The sequence below is a fragment of the Balaenoptera musculus genome, chromosome 19 (genome assembly GCF_009873245.2).
Source record: "Balaenoptera musculus isolate JJ_BM4_2016_0621 chromosome 19, mBalMus1.pri.v3, whole genome shotgun sequence".
NCBI lineage: Eukaryota > Metazoa > Chordata > Mammalia > Artiodactyla > Balaenopteridae > Balaenoptera > Balaenoptera musculus.
Window position 1 is genome coordinate 5,511,907 of NC_045803.1, and position 17,476 is coordinate 5,529,382.

Here is a 17,476-nt window from a genome sequence, read left to right on the forward strand (position 1 = left end):
TCAAGCGAGCAGAGCCAGATGAAGGGGCTGGGCGCCTGGCAGCCCCTCTGTACTCATGTGGCAGAGCGGGAGGAAGGTCTGTACACGGCCAGAGAAGACCTCATCGCATCTGAGGAAGTGAACACGAAATTGCAACAAGATGTTTGTGAAGTGAGTGACAGCAGATGTGTCAGTGTTGTCAAGGGAACCAGACATAATCAAGACAAATATAGTGAATTGACTCCGTGTGCACCTTCTGTGTGGCCATCCCCCGCCATCATCCCACGTGGTTCCTGTCACACGCACGAGCGGGGTGCTCTCCAGGAGCAGACGCTAAGGAGGCTTCCGTTTTCTCAGTGGGTCCACACACGACCCAGAGAACAGGGCGGGCAACGATCGTCTGCCTTGAGTCACTCAGCCTTCCCTAGACGTCCAGGCCTTACTGCCTCGAGCATTTTTGTGTGTTCGTTGTCTGGTCAGAAAGTTCGCCTTTACAATTTTCTTCACTCTCCCTGCAGATAATCCTCCACCTGTTACAGAAACACCTAACTTGGCTGTGTTGATTTTCTCTCAATATTTCGACCACTCTGCTTCCTCCTAGGTGGTATGTGAGAGACATAAAACTCATCTCAAGATGCCTTGGGCCTCAGCAAATTGGGAGGACAGGCTGAAAACAATGATAAGCTTCCAAAAAAGTAAGCTTTTTGTTTTTTGTCTATCTATCTCACTGAACAGTTTTCAGTTGTTCCTGATTTTAAACTAATGTTTATTGATTAAGTGGAATATCCAGCTCTCTCTATATATTATCTTCTGAAAGTGTAACCCAAAGCCTTTTATTAAACTGCTCTTTCTGGAGGACTTAGAGCATCTGAACTAGATTCAGACTCACTTTTTCAAGCTGGGGTTACATGAGGTCTCCCCACCTAAGGCCACTGTCCCCTTATACATTGGTGCTTCATAGGAACTTGTGGGCCCAGGGAGGTGATTTCACTGTTGTGGCCCCAGGTTCAATCCCTGGTCGGGGAACTAAGATCCCACAAGATGCTTGGCTTGGCCAAAGAAAAAACAAAAGATAGGAGTTGTCTAGTGACATATTTTTGGATAACATTTTCCATTACCATTTTATTTCAGCATTTTTGAACAAGAATTACCTGCACTTAATTTAGTTTGTCAACATTATTTTTATACTGGTCTAGTAAAAGAAAAATGATACAAACATACAGAGAAAAATATAAACTTTCACTCCTATCTCTGTACAATACCAATATTCAAAAATATAAATACAGTTTTATCCACCAAAATTAAAACAGCTAGGTATTAACAAATGCAAAACAGAGTTTGTGTATTCCACTTACAAAAAACATTGACTCAAAATTAGAAGTTAATATGTTAAATTACTGTTACACGTTAGTAAGAAAAAGACTTATCACAATAATAAAAACTTCCTGGAGAATTAAAAATTATGACAAAAAGGAATATAGAAAAAAATATATTGTTATGAAGCAAGAACATTTCACCAAACAAACATCATAATCAGAAGAAAACACTGGATGCATTACCTCTGAAGTTGCAGTGAAGGGTGCTGGCCAGGGCTCCTGCCTTTCACCACTGTACAGTCTGCAAGTGTGTCAGAGAGCTGGAACTATTAACAATCAAATCTACAGCCATGGAAAGGCCAAGAGTGAAAGGGTGGAAAAAGACATTCCATCCTAAAGAGACCCGGGGTGACTATACAATGTCAGACAATATAAAGACAAAAGCTGATACAAGAGATGAAGGACAGTATATACTGTTAAAAAGATCAATTCACCAAGAAGATATACATCTAACATTAGAGCTCCCTCCAAAAATGAAGGAAACATTGACAGAAATAGCAGCACAATAATCGTATGAGACTTTAACATCCCAGTTTTTTCGATGGGTGGAACCAAAGAGAATATCAGAGGACTTGAACAACACTATAGACCGACTGGACCTAACAGACATGTGCAAATCACTCTACCCAACAACAGGAGAAAACACACACTTCCCAAGAACAAATAAAACATTCTCCATGAGAGACCACATGTTAGGACATAAAAGAAATCTTAATTTTAAGAAGACTGAGAGCATAATGCATTTTCTCAAACTACAAAGCAATGAAATTAGAAATAAACAGCAGAATGAAAACAGAAAAATCCCCAAAATGTGGAAATAAAACAACGTATTCATAAATCACCATTGGGTCAAAGAAGAAATCACAAAGGAATTTTTTAAATATCTGGATGAAAATGAAAACATACAAAAATTTATAAAATGTAGTGAAAGCTGTACTAACAGGGAAGTCAAATCAGAAATCTTTTTACTATTCAAGTAAGTAGAGAAGAATAAACTAAAATTTAATGAAAGGAAAGAGGTAAATAAAAAAGATTAGACCAGAGATAAATGTACGATAATGAATATAAAATATAAAAGTCAATATAAAAGTAAAAACTATGAGTTAGTGTTTTGAAAAAATTAAATTTACAAAACCTTGGCTAGAGTAAGAAAAAAAAAGATTCAGATAACTAAAAACATATGAAAGAGGAGAGATTTCAACTGCTGTCACAGAAATGTTTTTTAAAACTGTAAGGGGTCCTGTGAACGATAATGCTTACAAATTACATAATCTAGAAGATACAGGTAAATTCATGAAACATACAACCTACTAAGCTCTTATCTTTAATAAAAAAATTGAAAAGAATTATAACTAGAGAGGTTCAAGCAGTAATCAGAAATCTCAAACAAGGAAAAAGCCAAGACCAGATCGGTTCACTGCATAATTCTACCAAACCTTTACAGAAGAATTACCTCTAATCCTGATTAAAATAAAGCTTCCGAAGAGCTGTAGAGGGAACACTGGCAAACTCATTCTGTGGAGCCTGCATGATTCTATACCAAGCCCAGAGAAAGACACATGAAGCACAGAAAACTACAAACCAATATCCCTCATGAATACTGAAGTAAAAATCCTCAACAAGATAGTACCAAACAAAATTCAACAACACATGAAAAAAATTACATCATGACCAAGTGGACTTTATTACTATAAAAAAATCGATTAATGTGATACACCACATTAACAGAATAAAGGAAGAAAACACATGATCATCTCAGTTGATGCAGAAAAATGCATTTCACAAAATTCAACTGTGTTTCAAGATATAAAAACTCTGGGAATTCCCTGGCAGTCCAGTGGTTAGGACTCGGCACTTTCACTGTCATGGCCCAGGTTCAATCGCTGGTCAGGGAACTAAGATCCCAACGCAAGGCCAAAAAGAAAAAAAGAGAGATATAAACACTCAACTAGAAAGCTTTCCTTCTCAGATCAGGAAGAAGGCAAGGATACACACTGCACTACTGTCCAGCAAAGTACAGAAAGCCCTCACCAGAGGAATTAGACAAGAAAAAGAAAGATACCCAAATTGAAAAAAGTAAAATTATCTTTTTTCGTAGATGATAACTTTTTTTAAAAAATAAATTTATTTATTTATGTCTGCATTGTGGCCTCGTTGCTGCACACGGGCTTTCTCTAGTTGCGGTGAACGGGGGCTGCTCTTCATTGCAGTGTGCGGGCTTCTCGTTGCGGTGGCTCCTCTTGTTGCGGAACCTGGGCTCTAGGCGCGTGGGCTTCAGTAGTTGTGGCACGCGGGCTCAGTAGTTGTGGCACACGGGCTTAGTGGCTCTGCAGCATGTGGGATCTTCCCGGACCAGGGCTCGAACCCGTGTCCCCTGCATTGGCAGGCAGATTCTCAACCACTGCGCCACCAGGGAAGTCCGATGATAACTTCTATATGTAAAAACAGTAAAGATTCCACAAGGAAACTGCTCAAGAAACAACTCTAGGGCTTCCCTGGTGGCACAGTGGTTGAGAATCCACCTGCCAATGCAGGGGACACGGGTTTGAGCTCTGGTCTGGGAAGATCCCACATGCCGCGGAGCCACTAAGCCCGTGAGCCACAACTACTGAGCCTGCGCGCCCTAGTGCCTATGCTCCGCAACAAGAGAGGCCGCGATAGTGAGAGGCCCGCGCACCACAACAGAGTAGCCCCTGCTCGCTGCAACTAGAGAAAGCCTGCGTGCAGCAATGAAGACTCAATGCAACCAAAAATTAAAAATTTAAAAAACCTCTAGAAAAGTTGCAGGATAACAAAAGTCAATGCGCAAAACATACCACGAAATAATCAAGACGGTGTGGTACTGGCATAAACACAGATACGTAACGTAACAGTACAGAACGCCCAGATTAATTTTGCATATAGGTAAAATGCATTTTCAAAGGTGCCAATACCACACAATAGAAAAAGGACAGTCTCAGTAACAAACGGTGCTGGGAAACTGGGTATCTACCGGCAAAAGTATAAAGCTGGAACCTTACCTGCATCAGAATGAGAAACTTCTGTGTGTCAGAGGAGGCAACCAACACAGTGAAAAGGTAACCTCCAAGGACTGGAGATGATCAAAATCGGTTAAGAATCTCCATGTGTCAGAGATTTAGGTTGATTTCAAAGTTTAAAATCAATAATAGAATGAAACACCCTCTCTATCAGTGATGTATCTCTAAACTTTCCATTCCATTCCCAATCATTACAATTTTTAAATCAGTGACACACCCATTTCGCTTCTAATGCAGCATGAAGAGTCAGAAGGTATTTGCTGTAATTAGTTTGTTTCCTACAATTTACCAGCGTAAGTGCATATTAATACCTGACCTGCATGTGCAGCTTCTTTATCCTGGTTTACAGAGAGCAGACAGTGCATCCAGATGGGGCCTCTCAACAATCCCTGCTGCCCAACAGCACTGACACCCCGTCTCCAGTCCATGGGTGTGAAGTCCTGCCCAGGACTAGGCCCAGTGGAGCCTCTTCACAAGTTCCAGGTCACTGGGTCATGGGGAGACGGGATCTAAGTGGAGATGACAGGCCCTGAGGGAAGGACCCAGGTGACTGTGACTGTACAGGTGTCAGGCGGGATACTTCAGAGTCAGACAAGATCAGCGAGTCCAAAGAAGGGCATTTTGGGAAGGACAGACAGAAACATCAACTGACAATATGACTTTACCTGAGAAAGAGCCATTTCTGACTCCTTTTCTTTTCCCTTCCTCCTCTTCCGGGCTTCTTCCTCAGGCAAGAGTCTTTAGAGGTCGATCTTGAAACTTGGAAAGATGCTGTTTAATGCTTGGAATCGGCACGCCCCCTTCCTGAGTCACCACCACACACGCAGGGAAGACCTCAGCATGCGGAACAGACAGTCCCCTGCTGCCCACCGTCCCAGGAGGGGCTCAGGACAGTAAACTCCCACACAGAGACCAACAAGTAAGTTCCTACACTTTTTTTTTGTTCAGTGCATGACATCTTTGAAGATCAAATAGTGTAGCTTATCCCTTTTTTAACTGAAGTATACATATATTGAATATATATTTTATTCATTCATTCATTTATTTATGGCTGCATTGGGTGTTCATTGCAGTGCGTGGGCTTCTCATTGCGGTGGCTTCTCTTGTTGCGGAGCACGGGCTCTAAAGCGCAGGCTCAGTAGTTGTGGTGCACAGGCCTAGCTGCTCCGGAGCATGTGGGATCTTTCTGGACCAGGGCTCGAACCCGTGTCCCCTGCATTGGCAGGCAGATTCTTAACCACTGCACCAACAGGGAAGTCCCTATATTTTCTTTTACAGATTATTTTCCATTATAGGTTATTATAAGATACTGAATATAGTTCCCTGTGCTATACAGTAGATCCTTGTTTAATTATTCTATATGTAGTAGTGTGTATTTGTAAATCCCAAACTCCTAATTTATCTCTCCCCCTCCTTCCACCTTTGGGAACCATGTTTGTTTTCAATGTCTGTGAGTCTAGTTCTGCTTTGTCAATAAGTTCATCTGTACCATTTTTTTAGATTCCACATATAAGTGATATCATATGTGTCTATCTCTGTCTGATTTACTCCACTTGGTATTGTTACCAAAATGCAAGTCCCTGTGCCTGACGCACAGTGAGGCCGAACAATACCAAAACGTTGGGGTTTGGAACAGAGAAAGGTTTGCTGCAGGGCCATGCAAGGAGATGGGTGGCTCATGCCTTAAAAGCCCCAAACTCCCTGAAAGCTTCCAGCAAAGCCCTCTTACAGGAACAGTGAGGGGGGTGTGGTTAGTTGTTGCAGGCTTCTTGGTGGCAGACCCTTTGTACCTGAGGTCAGGTCATGGGCAGGTAAAGATGTTCCTGGAAACCTCCACCAAACAAATGTTACTCTCTGTCCTGACAAGAAAGGGGAAGGTGCCAAGGCACACCTTTCACCCTCCGAGGTCCAGGCCTGGCAAAGAGAAGGGGGTCCCTGCAGGGGGGCCAGTTACCCTGCCCCAGAGCATTCGTCCAGAACCAGGTTTGGGTCCTGCCGCCAGTGCCCAGGCCTGGCGGAAGATGATGATCTCAGTTGGCAGCTCCCTCAGGGCCAGGTCCCCAGACCCTGCCCAGCTGTGACTGCTGAGAGAGCCAGGCACCCAGGACCCAACTGGCCCTCCGGCTCCTCTGGCCGCCCAACGGCAAGGGGCCAGGTCCCGCAGACAGTGGCCTATGCAGACTGCCGCTGCCATTAGGTCGCAGAGGCGGGGATGGGGGAGAGGGTCACCGCTGCCTCAGGGCCCGGGCGGTGGGCAGCCTTGGCGAGGGCTCTGGAGCCCTGCAAGACACACCCCCAGCCTGTTCCCTTGGCCTCCCAGCTCCCCTGCCGGCCCAAGGAGAAGGGGAGGGGAGAAGGCCGGGATCCCTCTCTTACTTCACTCTCTGCGGACATTTGGCTGAATGGGTCCACTAAATGTCACTCATTGACAGTTGGTCGCTTGAGGGAGGGGCTCACAGTGGCGCCGACCAATGGCTGAATGGGAGCTCTAAGGCAACTCTAACCGTCCCTTCAGTGGTCTCCTGGTAACCGTTGCCTGGTAACGGGGGTGGGGGGCACAGCGTGCGCCAAGGGCCCTGTGCTAAGGGCTGCGCACTGCTGGGCTGTATTACAGTGTGATCACCTCCAGGTCTCCACCTGCACTGCTCTGCGTTTCCATTTCATTCTGTTCATCGGTCTCCCTATTGCTTTCTATGTCTCTGTCTTTTTGTTCCCCTCTCTTCTCCTGCTGTTTCTCCCCTCCTATTTTCTCACTCCTGTCCCGCCCCACTCTGCACCTTGTGTCCCCTATTGATGCTCTTTCTCCCCGACCTTTCTGATGACCCTACATCTCTATGTATTTCTGCCTCTTTCTTCCCCCATGTCTGCTCCCTCTCTGCCCTCTGGTTACACCCCTTCTGTCCCTGTTATTCTCCCTGCCCACTCTCCAGCGCCCCCTGGTGGCTGTGCTTCCTTCCTGCTCGCTCTCTTCCTCTGCTCTCCTCGTTTCTCCTCTTCTTTTCCCCTCCCAGCATCAAGCTTCTCTGTAGGACATGGGTTCAACTCTTGTATCCCCTCCCCCGACTCTCCATGGGAAATGCCTCACCACCGTGGACGATGCTGTTACCACTGACCAAGGGCTCCTCTCGTATTTTGCCTTAATCCCTTCACCTTCATCTCCCTGGAGATCCCGGTTTTCTATACACTCTATTTTACCCATCTGCTACTTTCACTGCTTTTTCTTTCATTCTTACCACCTCTTTGCAAGACGCTCACGCATCCTCTACACTGCCCTCTGATCTTGCCCACTCTTTTCCCCTCTCAGTCCCTCTCTGTCTCCCCTGGTCCCCTTGCCCACACAGTCAGAGGATGTGGGATGGAGTAAGATGCCTGCTTCCTGGGCAAACACTGATGAGATAAAAACTCACAGTTTAAGGCAAGACAGGAAAAATTTAAACAAATTTTTTCACTGCCCATTTTGGCCTCCTCCCTCCCCTCTGGTGTGCACTGTGTAAACCAGACCTCCCCAATGGCAGAAATATCTTCTCAACCATAAAGATCAATTTTTATCCCTCTGGCCGCAGCCATGTAACATCCTCAGTCCTCTAAAGGGTCACAGTGAGACAGGAAGGAAGGTGGCAGGGCACCAAAGAATGAAGAGGGGGACACAAGCATTGAGAAAAACAGGATATGACAAAAACTGGTTAGAACCAACTAGGCCCAAAATGGCAGAAGATTCGACTTCCAGTGGACCTTGAGCCTCGTTCCCCTCTCAGGGTAATATTAGCATATGCCAAACGACGTGCCCACAGGTGCCATGACAGTTCCCAGGCTGCCCATAAAAGCCCAAAAAGTGGGCAGTGGCCCAATCCCCAGAAATCCTGCCCCTTCCCTAAAATAGTTAACTATTCCTCCCACTCATTAGCATATGAGATTACCCAGCCCATAAAAACTAACCAACCCCATATCCCAGGGCCACTCTCAATTTCTGAAAAGGCCCGTGTTCTGCCTACGGAATGTGCATCTCTTTGAATCAACTTGCTTTCACTTTACTATGGCTCGCTCTCGAAATCTTTCCTGCATGAAGCCAAGGACACTCACTTGGCAGTCGGCCCCGGGGGCTCACACACGTCCTAGGACATGCTGTTTCCTTCTCCTTCATCAGTAATGACGCAGCACTCACCCTGTATGTCTAGATACCTTAGTGAACTTTATGTACAACAACAATATATCATTTCCCTTAAAGATAACAGTTGGTGCAGAACAGACTGTTCAACAGACCTGGGGAGATACTGGGTCGCACCTAATAGAAGTTCTTTTAAATACTTACTTATGACCTTATTAATGTTACTATACTACTTGTGTTCTGCCTATTTTACAAGATTGTTTCTTGGGCTTCCCTGGTGGCGCAGTGGTTGAGAATCTGCCAGCCAATGCAGGGGACACGGGTTCGAGCCCTGGTCTGGGAAGATCCCACATGCTGCGGATCAACTAGGCCCGTGAGCCACAACTACCGAGCCTGCGCATCTGGAGCCTGTGCTCCGCAACAAGAGAGGCCACGATAGTGAGAAGCCCGTGCACCACAGTGAAGAGTGGCCCCCGCTCGCCGCAACTAGAGGAAGCCCTCGCACAGAAACGAAGACCCAACACAGCCAAAAATAAATAAATAAATTTAAAGGAAAAAAAAAAAAAAGAATGTGATCTTTCCATTAAAAAAAAAAAAAAGATTGTTCTTGCATTGCCAAGTGTGTGACTGAGCCTCCGGTAAAAATGATGACTAGGCGACTTGAAACAAGTGACCAAATACACAGTCTTATAAGACCGATGATTTGAATAGTATAACTCTAAATATGGGAAGAAGCAACAAGAGAGGACCATTTCCTGGACCACAACAGGCTGGGGAGACACACCATGCAGAGGCCTTTGGCTGCTGTTGCATCAGGGGCAGGGCGCGTGCGGGGCGTTGCCGGCGCAGTCGGTGTGGCAGTGGCCCTGGGGGCCGCAGTCCAGCCCCCGTTTGCCCACTCGCCCCCTTGGCCGGCGCGGTCACCGAGTCTGCAACAGCCAGCCACACAGCACCCCTCCTCTGTATAAAAGGAGCCCGAAATCTGACTGGGGGAAGACGGCTCGTGGAGACACTGGTCCGCCATGTTCTTTTCCGAATGAAAAGTCGCTATGCCGTGCGCCAGCACCTCGCCTCTCAGTTACCGGCCTGTCATGCAGCGAGCAGAACGACCTTGGACTCATCGATTTTGGCGGAGCTGGCCGGGAGCCTTGCTGCCTGTGGTCAGCCCCGGTGAGGAATTTTCGGGTAAGGCCCTAGCAGCTGACAGGACCACTTGTCCTGAGGATCTTCCCTTCAAAATCCCCTGAAGCGGCACCAGCTGCCCCAGCACTTGGCAGTGGGAGCAAGGAATCGACATCTGGTAGCTCCATACCGATGGAATCGACGGGCTCCAGACAGTAGGAATGTCTGACGTGTACAACTGGGAACATAACTGCCCTCTCAATTTGGGCTTTTCCTGTAAGGGAAAAGCCAATTTGTTTTGCTTTTGACTGGGGTACCCTGTTGGAGAGGGGAATTTTTTGTTGGAACTCTGTGAACCAATTTGTTTGCTTTTGTTTTGCGTTCATTCACGATGGAATTTGTTTGTGCCTTTTGTGTTTTGTTGCTCTTGAACTTATAAATATATCTGTCCCTAAGGAAAGTCCTTTGGGGCGTGTCTTAAATGAATGGGCAAAATATAGCTGTGGGCCTATGACTAAAAAGAGATGCTATTCTACTGTTTAGTGTGTGGCCCCAGTATATGTTAGGATCGGGAGAGCAGTGGGCCCTGAATGGCTCACTTACACAACCTTGCAGTTAGAATTGAGCAGGTAAAAATGATGAGCTTCCATATGTAGAAGCATTTACGCTACTGCATCATGAGGAAAAGAAGTCAGACAACTGCCGCCTTACGGTACAGTGGTCTGAAAGGAAAACCAGGGGAAAATCTGTTCTACAAGAGGGAGAGGGAGAAAATGAGACTGAGAACACGTTATTTCAAAACACTGGCCAAGCAGGCTGCACCAGTGGTTGTTCCGACTGCCCCCATGCCACCAACATATTCACTCCTTTCACCACCTCCTGTTTCCCCTACTTATGGGGACCAATTAGAAGTTTCTATGTTAACCTCTGGGGCACAGGGGCCTAGTTTGTATCACCATCTGTGACCCAAGAGGGCACCCCATTTGACCAGGAGCCACTTCTGGAGCAGGCAATTTCCCTTGCACCGATATCCTGTAGGAGGCCTTAATGCAGAGGGCCAGTCAGCTGGGTTTCTATGGATGCACAATCTATTCTCAATTTGATTTATTTAACTGGAAAAACCATAACCTACATACCTCCACATGACTGAAGTTTTCACGTCTATCTTTGTCACTCACCATCCCTCTTGGGGGGACATTCTCACCCTTATGAATATGATGCTTACTGGGGATGAAAGGAGGATGGTCATTGACAAGACTAGAGAGGAAGTGCACCAGTGCCATCTGGCGGACCCAGGTGGAACTCCAGAAGCAAATCTGGCAGTTCCTCCTGAGCCTGACTGCGAACCTAATAACGGAGATACGCCGCACCTAGAGCGTTACAGGAAGTGTATCCCAGCGGGTCTTCGACAGGGAGTAGCTAGGCAAAACAGCTTAAACAGAATTCAAGAGATACACCAAAAACCCAATGAGGATCCATCAGAGTTTCTAGAAAGAATTTATCAAGCTTATAGGCGCTACACTGATGCAGACCCTGAGGCCCCCCAAAATCGAGAATGGTAAATATGACCTTCATTGGGCAAAGCGCCCCAGATATAAGAAGAAAATTACAAAGTTAGATGGTGCCTTTGGAATGAACCCTTCTCAATTGGTAGATGTTGTTTTTAAAGTGTTCAACAACAGGGAACAACGAAAGGAGCTCTTTGCAAGACTTAACGCCACTTATCTGGTGGCGGCACTGGATCCCCGGAAGGCGAGTAGCCTGGAGAGAGGTGAGCCCCACTGGGGAGGGAACAATGTGCTTACTGTAAGGAGGGAGGGCATTGGAAAAAAGACAGCGCTCGGCTAAGGAATAAGAAAGAAAACAACAAAAGAAAGACGGGAGCCTCTCCTACGGTAGAGAGAGAGCAACGCTCTGAAGATGCCCCACAGGAGCCCCGGGTAACTCTGACAGTGGCGGACAAGCTGATTGACTTTCTGATAGATACGGGTGCAACATACTCTGTGGTAAACACCAAGGTGGCACAGAAAACATCTCAATCCATCCCAGTCACAGGCGTTTCTGGAGAAGGACAAAAATCCTTCTTTCTTATAACCTCTAGAATGCTAATTAGGGGACCTCACCCTGAAACACAGTTTCTTATATATGCCGGCATGTCCAATCCGTCCCTCTTTTGTAAATTAAGCACTCAAACAACTTTTTCGCCAGAACAGCCTGACATCAGGGTCCCACGGGAGCACACTGTAAGCCTAAAGATGGCGCTCACGGACGCCCCAGAAAAGGAGGCTGAGCTCTCACCCACTCCACCCCCATTCCCCCGCTCCAGGTCTGTGAAAAGGTTAAGGCAGAAGTGTGGGTCGATGGCACCCCAGGGAAGGCCAAAAATGCATGGCCAATACAAATCATGTCAAAAAGGGACTCTGGGGGCTTCCCTGGTGGCGCAGTGGTTAGGAATCCGCCTGCCAGTGCAGGGGACACGGGTTCGAGCCCTGGTCTGGGAAGATCCCACATGCCGCGGAGCAACTAAGCCCGTGTGCCACAACTACTGAGCCTGCGCGTCTGGAGCCTGTGCTCCGCAACAAGAGAGGCCGCGATAGTGAAGAGGCCCGCGCACCGCGATGAAGAGTGGCCCCCGCTCGCCGCAACTAGAGAAAGCCCTCACACAGAAACGAAGACCCAACACAGCCAAAAATTAATTAATTAAAAAAAAAAAAAAAAAGACTCTGGAGGGAATTCCCTGGTGGTCCACTGGTTAGGACTCGGCGCTTTCATTGCGGTAGCCCGGGTTCGATTTCTGGTCAGGGAACTAAGATCCCGATCCCGCAAGCCGCACAGCGTGGCAAAAAGAAAGGGATGCGCTGGGACACCTAATCTACAACAATACCCTCTGAGCCAAGAGGCCCAAAGGGAATTTAGCCAGTTCTCAAAAAGTTGGTTTAATCAGGTTAAACCTTGCAGGTCCCCATATAAAATCCCTATCCTCCTAGTCAAACAGCCAAACTCAACAGAGTATCTCTTTGTCCCAGACTTGAGGGCTATTAATGAAAAAATCCAAGATTTGCACCCTGTGGTACTTAATCCATACACTCTGCTCACAACTATTCCAGGAGCAAACAGCTGGTTCTGTTCTTGACTTGAAGGATGCTTTTTTTCTGCATTCCTACTGCAGAAGAATCACAGCAGCTGTTTGCTTTAGAATGGCAGGACCCAGAAAGACAGGTAGTCCAACAGTATTGTTGGACGGTCCTGCCTCAAGGATTTAAGGATTCCCCTACCTGGTTTGGGGAAATGTTGGCTAGGGACCTTAGAAACTTAATATTGGATGAAGGACTCTTCCTCCAAAATGTGGACCATTTGCTCATAGCGAGCCCTACAAATGATAAGTGTCTACAAAATACCATCAGAACCCTGAACTATTTGGCCAACTGTGAATGTAAGGTCTCCCAGAAAAAGGCTCAAGTATGTAAGCAACAAGTCACGTGGCTGGGTTTTATCCTTTCCCAAGGGCGGCAGGGTCTTTTGCCTGATAGAAAACAAGTGCAGGCTTGGGAACACCCAAGAGTTGCAGATAACTGAGGGCGTTTCTGGGAATGGCAGGATTCCATCAGATCTGGATCCCGAACTAAAGGCTCAGAGTAAAGCCCCTCTATGAGGCTTTAAAGGGACATGATTTTGAGCCCCTTACTTGGACTACAGAGTGCCAAACAGCCTATGAAACAATAAAAACAAAGTTAGTCTCAGCTCCGGCTTTGGGACAACCAGACTGAAAGAAACCTTTCAGGTTATATATATCCATGACAGACAAATCTTGGGGTGTTAATTCAGACTCTGGGGAATATCCTTCGACCTGTTGCCTAATTCTCAAGACAACTAGAACACACTGTTAAGGGATGGCCACCTTGCCTTTGAGCTGTAGCAACTTCTTGCAAGAGACTTCTGGAAGCTGAGCGGTTTACCCTGGGCAACCCACCACTGTGTGTGTCTCTCACCACGTCCTTTTCTTCACTGGAACAAAAAGGGGGGCTACTGGCTGCCTTCTGGGAGAATGGGGAAGTACCAGGCCATTCTCTTAGACAATCCCAGTGTAACATTTCCGGTCACCGCAGCCCGAAAGCCAGCCACCACTGCTCCCGACCACTGCTGCACAATCCCCAGAGCACAGCTGCCTGCACGTCGTGGAGCTGGCGTACTCTAGCAGACCAGATGGAACGGACAGCTCCTGGCTGAGGCAGGTACGGAACTGTTCTCAGTTAGCAGCAGCATCATGGACCGAGGTAGGTGACGTGCTGGGTATGTGGTGGTAACCCTTGAAAGGATTGCTGAAGCAAAAGCCCTGCCCCCAGGGAGCTCAGCTCAGAAGGCAGAAATCATTACTCAGACAAGAGCCCTACTACTCCCTGAAGGCAAGCGAGTAAATATATACACAGACTCTCGCTATGCGTTCTCCGTGGTGCATGCTCACGGCGCAATCTGGAAAGAAAGGGGGGGGCTCCTCACTTCAAACAATAAAGACATAAAACATGCTTCTGAAATCTTGTCACTATTAGAAGCAGTCCACAAGCCCTCACAAGTGGCCGTAATGCACTGCCCAGGCCACCAGACGGGTGAGACTCATATAACAAAAGGCAACTGGTTAGCTGACCAGGCTGCAAAGAAAGTAGCAAAGGTAGGCGATTACCAAGCCATCTCAGGGTCACTTCTCCCGCAGAATGACTTGTCAAAATACCAGCCGGAATATTCAGGCAAGGACAAGGAGAGGGCCAAAGAGTGGGGATTCACTCTTGATCGCACCTCGCCTGGCTAGAAATGTAGTGCACATGGAACTGACTTGATTTCTGAGGCACTCGTGGACACCGTGCTGCAGCACATTAGTAACAGTACCCACCACGGGAGAGATGCCACCTTACGATGGATTCAGAAATATATAATGGGGCCTAACCTACAAAGGGCCATCCAGGGAGTCACTCAAAATTCCATGATTTGTGCTGAAAATAACCCAAATACTGCTGTCAGATCTCTCCAGATGGGGAGCCAACACAGAGGACTCCACGAGCCACCAAGGACTGGCAGATAGACTTTACTCAAGTTGATAGGGACAGAGTAAAGGGACAAAGTAGGCGATTGAATAGTTAATCCCACTAGGGGACTGCAAGTAAAGAAAAAAGCATGGGAGACCCCTGTAAGTTAACGGTCACTCAAGAAAGCAGGTTCGCTTAACCACAAAACCATGCAACAGAAGCCTGAGACACGCCCCCGAACAATAAAACAATGGTGGCATGAGACCCACATCTGCCCAGTGAGCTCAGTAAGTTGATGATTCCTAGTCACGCTCCTCTGCGCACACTAAAAACAAGTATATAAGGAAGAGGTGACATTATGCTGAAACCTGAGATGGTTTATCATATTTTAGTATACGTTACCACCTTTTCTCCTCATTTCTGTTGCTCCATGACAGTCCCAGTTTGACTCTGCAGGGACAAGAAGAATCCCCCACCCGATGTGGAGGCGGAGCTGATGATGGAAGCTTGACGTCTACTCAAGAATGAGGAAGAAGGTGGTCCTCTCCTCCTCCCCGCTTTTCCTTTGATTATAAAACAGGAGCCCACTAAGTTCTCGGGGCAGCACCCTCTCACCCACCCGCAAGCCTCACAGGCGTCATATTCTAATAAATCACTTTGCCTCTCGCTGAAGGATGAGCTCCTCAGAGCCCCGCAAGACACATTTCAGTGGTTTCGGCTGGCGACCACAAAGGGGCAGTGGTAAGATAAGGAGGAGGGGGGTCGGGTCCTAGAGGGGCCGTGGATGCCAGGAGGAATGGGGAGGACACTCCCCCAATGTGTGCCCCTTTTAGGCGGCTGGTCAACCCCGAATGCTTCAGGACTCTGATGCGAGATCTAGGTACAGACCAGAGGAACAATGCTATGGATGTTTAGAGACACGGAACCAGAGGAATGCTGGCAGTCAGCATGGCTGGCCACAGGAAGATGCTACGGATGTTTAGGGACCTGGAAGGACACGTACATTCTAGGTCTGTCCCTGTTATACTCAAGTCTGTAAACTTAACTGTTCCAACTGTTATTTATAAACTGATAAGTTTTGTATTGCAATGCCTGTCTTATGAACAAGTTTTAAAATGAAACTATGAGATCTCTGTCTGTCTGGATAGATATGTGTCTTACGTGGTCTTGTCTTTAGATAGTATTGCTAAGGTTAATTTGTAAAAGAGCTCAATTTAATTGGCTTAAAAAAAAAAGTAAGTGCTTACAAATTAAACATTTCTGAATATAAGAGAAACTAAGCTAAATGGATTTCAGGTTCACATGACCTGAGAAATATTTAATTTTAAATTAATATCTGGTATTAAAGTTTGTTATTAAAGTTTGTTAATTAATACAGACATGTCTTTAGAATCATCAACATTAAGCACAGTATTTTTATTGTACCTGGGTTTCCTGAAAGTCACTAAGTTCATACTATTTTTGTTGTAAAATCTGTCAGCAAGAAAATTAACCCCTCATTGTCAGACTTTTGCTGTCCTGATGTCCTTGTAGCATGGCCACAGTCTGCTCCTAAATGAGAGAAATTAAATGGGTAAATAATAGCTGCAAATTGAACAGTCAGGGCTATGGGAAATCCAAGACAGCCACTTGGCTCTTCCCGGATCCCTGGCAAACCCCATTTTTTATTTAATGGTTTAAACCCTTTCTTGGCTACAAGGTTGATGCCCTCGCAGTGGAAAAAAGAATGCTTTAAAAACGTGTTTTTCACTTGGGTATAGTTTCTATAAATTTTAGTGGTCAAGGCAACCACTTTACTGGACAAATTATAATACAAGCCTATGTTATTAATTAACCAGACTTATTTTACAAACAAATTAATCTTATTTTGGCTATATTTGGTAAAACTGAGGGTTATTGAGAAAAGAAAAAATTATGTTTCAACAGATATTAAATTTTAGTCCTGCTAATTGAGGTCAGTATCTACTGTCTTAAAACTCACTTTTCAAATAGCTCTTTGTTGCTATATTATTCTAAAGCTTAATTGAGTTAAGATATTCTAAGCTTGTTTCTGAAGCTGATCACTGTAATCTACCTCTGGATGAAGATTAGATGCCCATAATCTATAACCAGGAGATTATACATACTAGAAAAAGCATCATTTAAAGGACCGTGTCCATCCTAGATAAAAGGCCTCTTAACAGGTATTCTTAAGCACGTCATGCACAAGGAAACTGAAGGGAATCAACTTCCAAGACTTAAGGTACTTTTCCCCCAATTACTAGAAGTGCCTAACGGAGGAGTGCCCTGATCTCGGTCTTCCCCTCCCTACGACCCTTACAGGTGCTGACCCTTTATTTCCAATTTACAGTCAGACCAGTTCCCACTCATTGTTAACACCACTGGGGACACCTTCTGCACTGTTCCTTTGGGACAGTTTCTTGGCCATTAACACCAGGTTGGGAGACTACTTTGGAGGGGATACATCTAAAGTAGTAAGTACAAATCCTGATTAAATTGCACGGTGGATTTTGACAAGGGAAGGAAACTTCTGGAGAGCTAACTATTGCTCCGCTGGAAGGCGCTATAGCCATGGAAGTGGCTGCTCCAGTAAAGGGCCATCTCACAGGCAGGAGCCCCTCCTCCAGCTGGGGCCCTTATCCCAGGGGAAAGCGCACCCAAGGGTGAGGAGAGAGGCCCCCACCATATGCAGGAGCCCCTTCTCTGTACCCCAAGGGGCCCAGCCTTGGACCAGCTAGCACCCGCAGTGGCGTAAGTTACCAACCAACTGCCCCTACCGTTCTGCCTCTGAGAGAAAGTTCCTGATGGAAATCAAGGAAAAATAGAAGTCCGTGTGCC

At 46.3% G+C, this 17,476-nt stretch overlaps 1 long non-coding RNA gene across 1 annotated transcript; it reads left to right on the forward strand.

Annotated features, from left to right (window-relative positions):
* Positions 1-524: 524 nt before the first annotated feature.
* On the forward strand, positions 525-14,758 carry LOC118885155. Its single transcript, XR_005017452.1, has 3 exons — positions 525-674; positions 4,743-5,312; positions 13,727-14,758. It is a non-coding gene; the product is annotated as an uncharacterized LOC118885155 (long non-coding RNA).
* Positions 14,759-17,476: the final 2,718 nt, after the last annotated feature.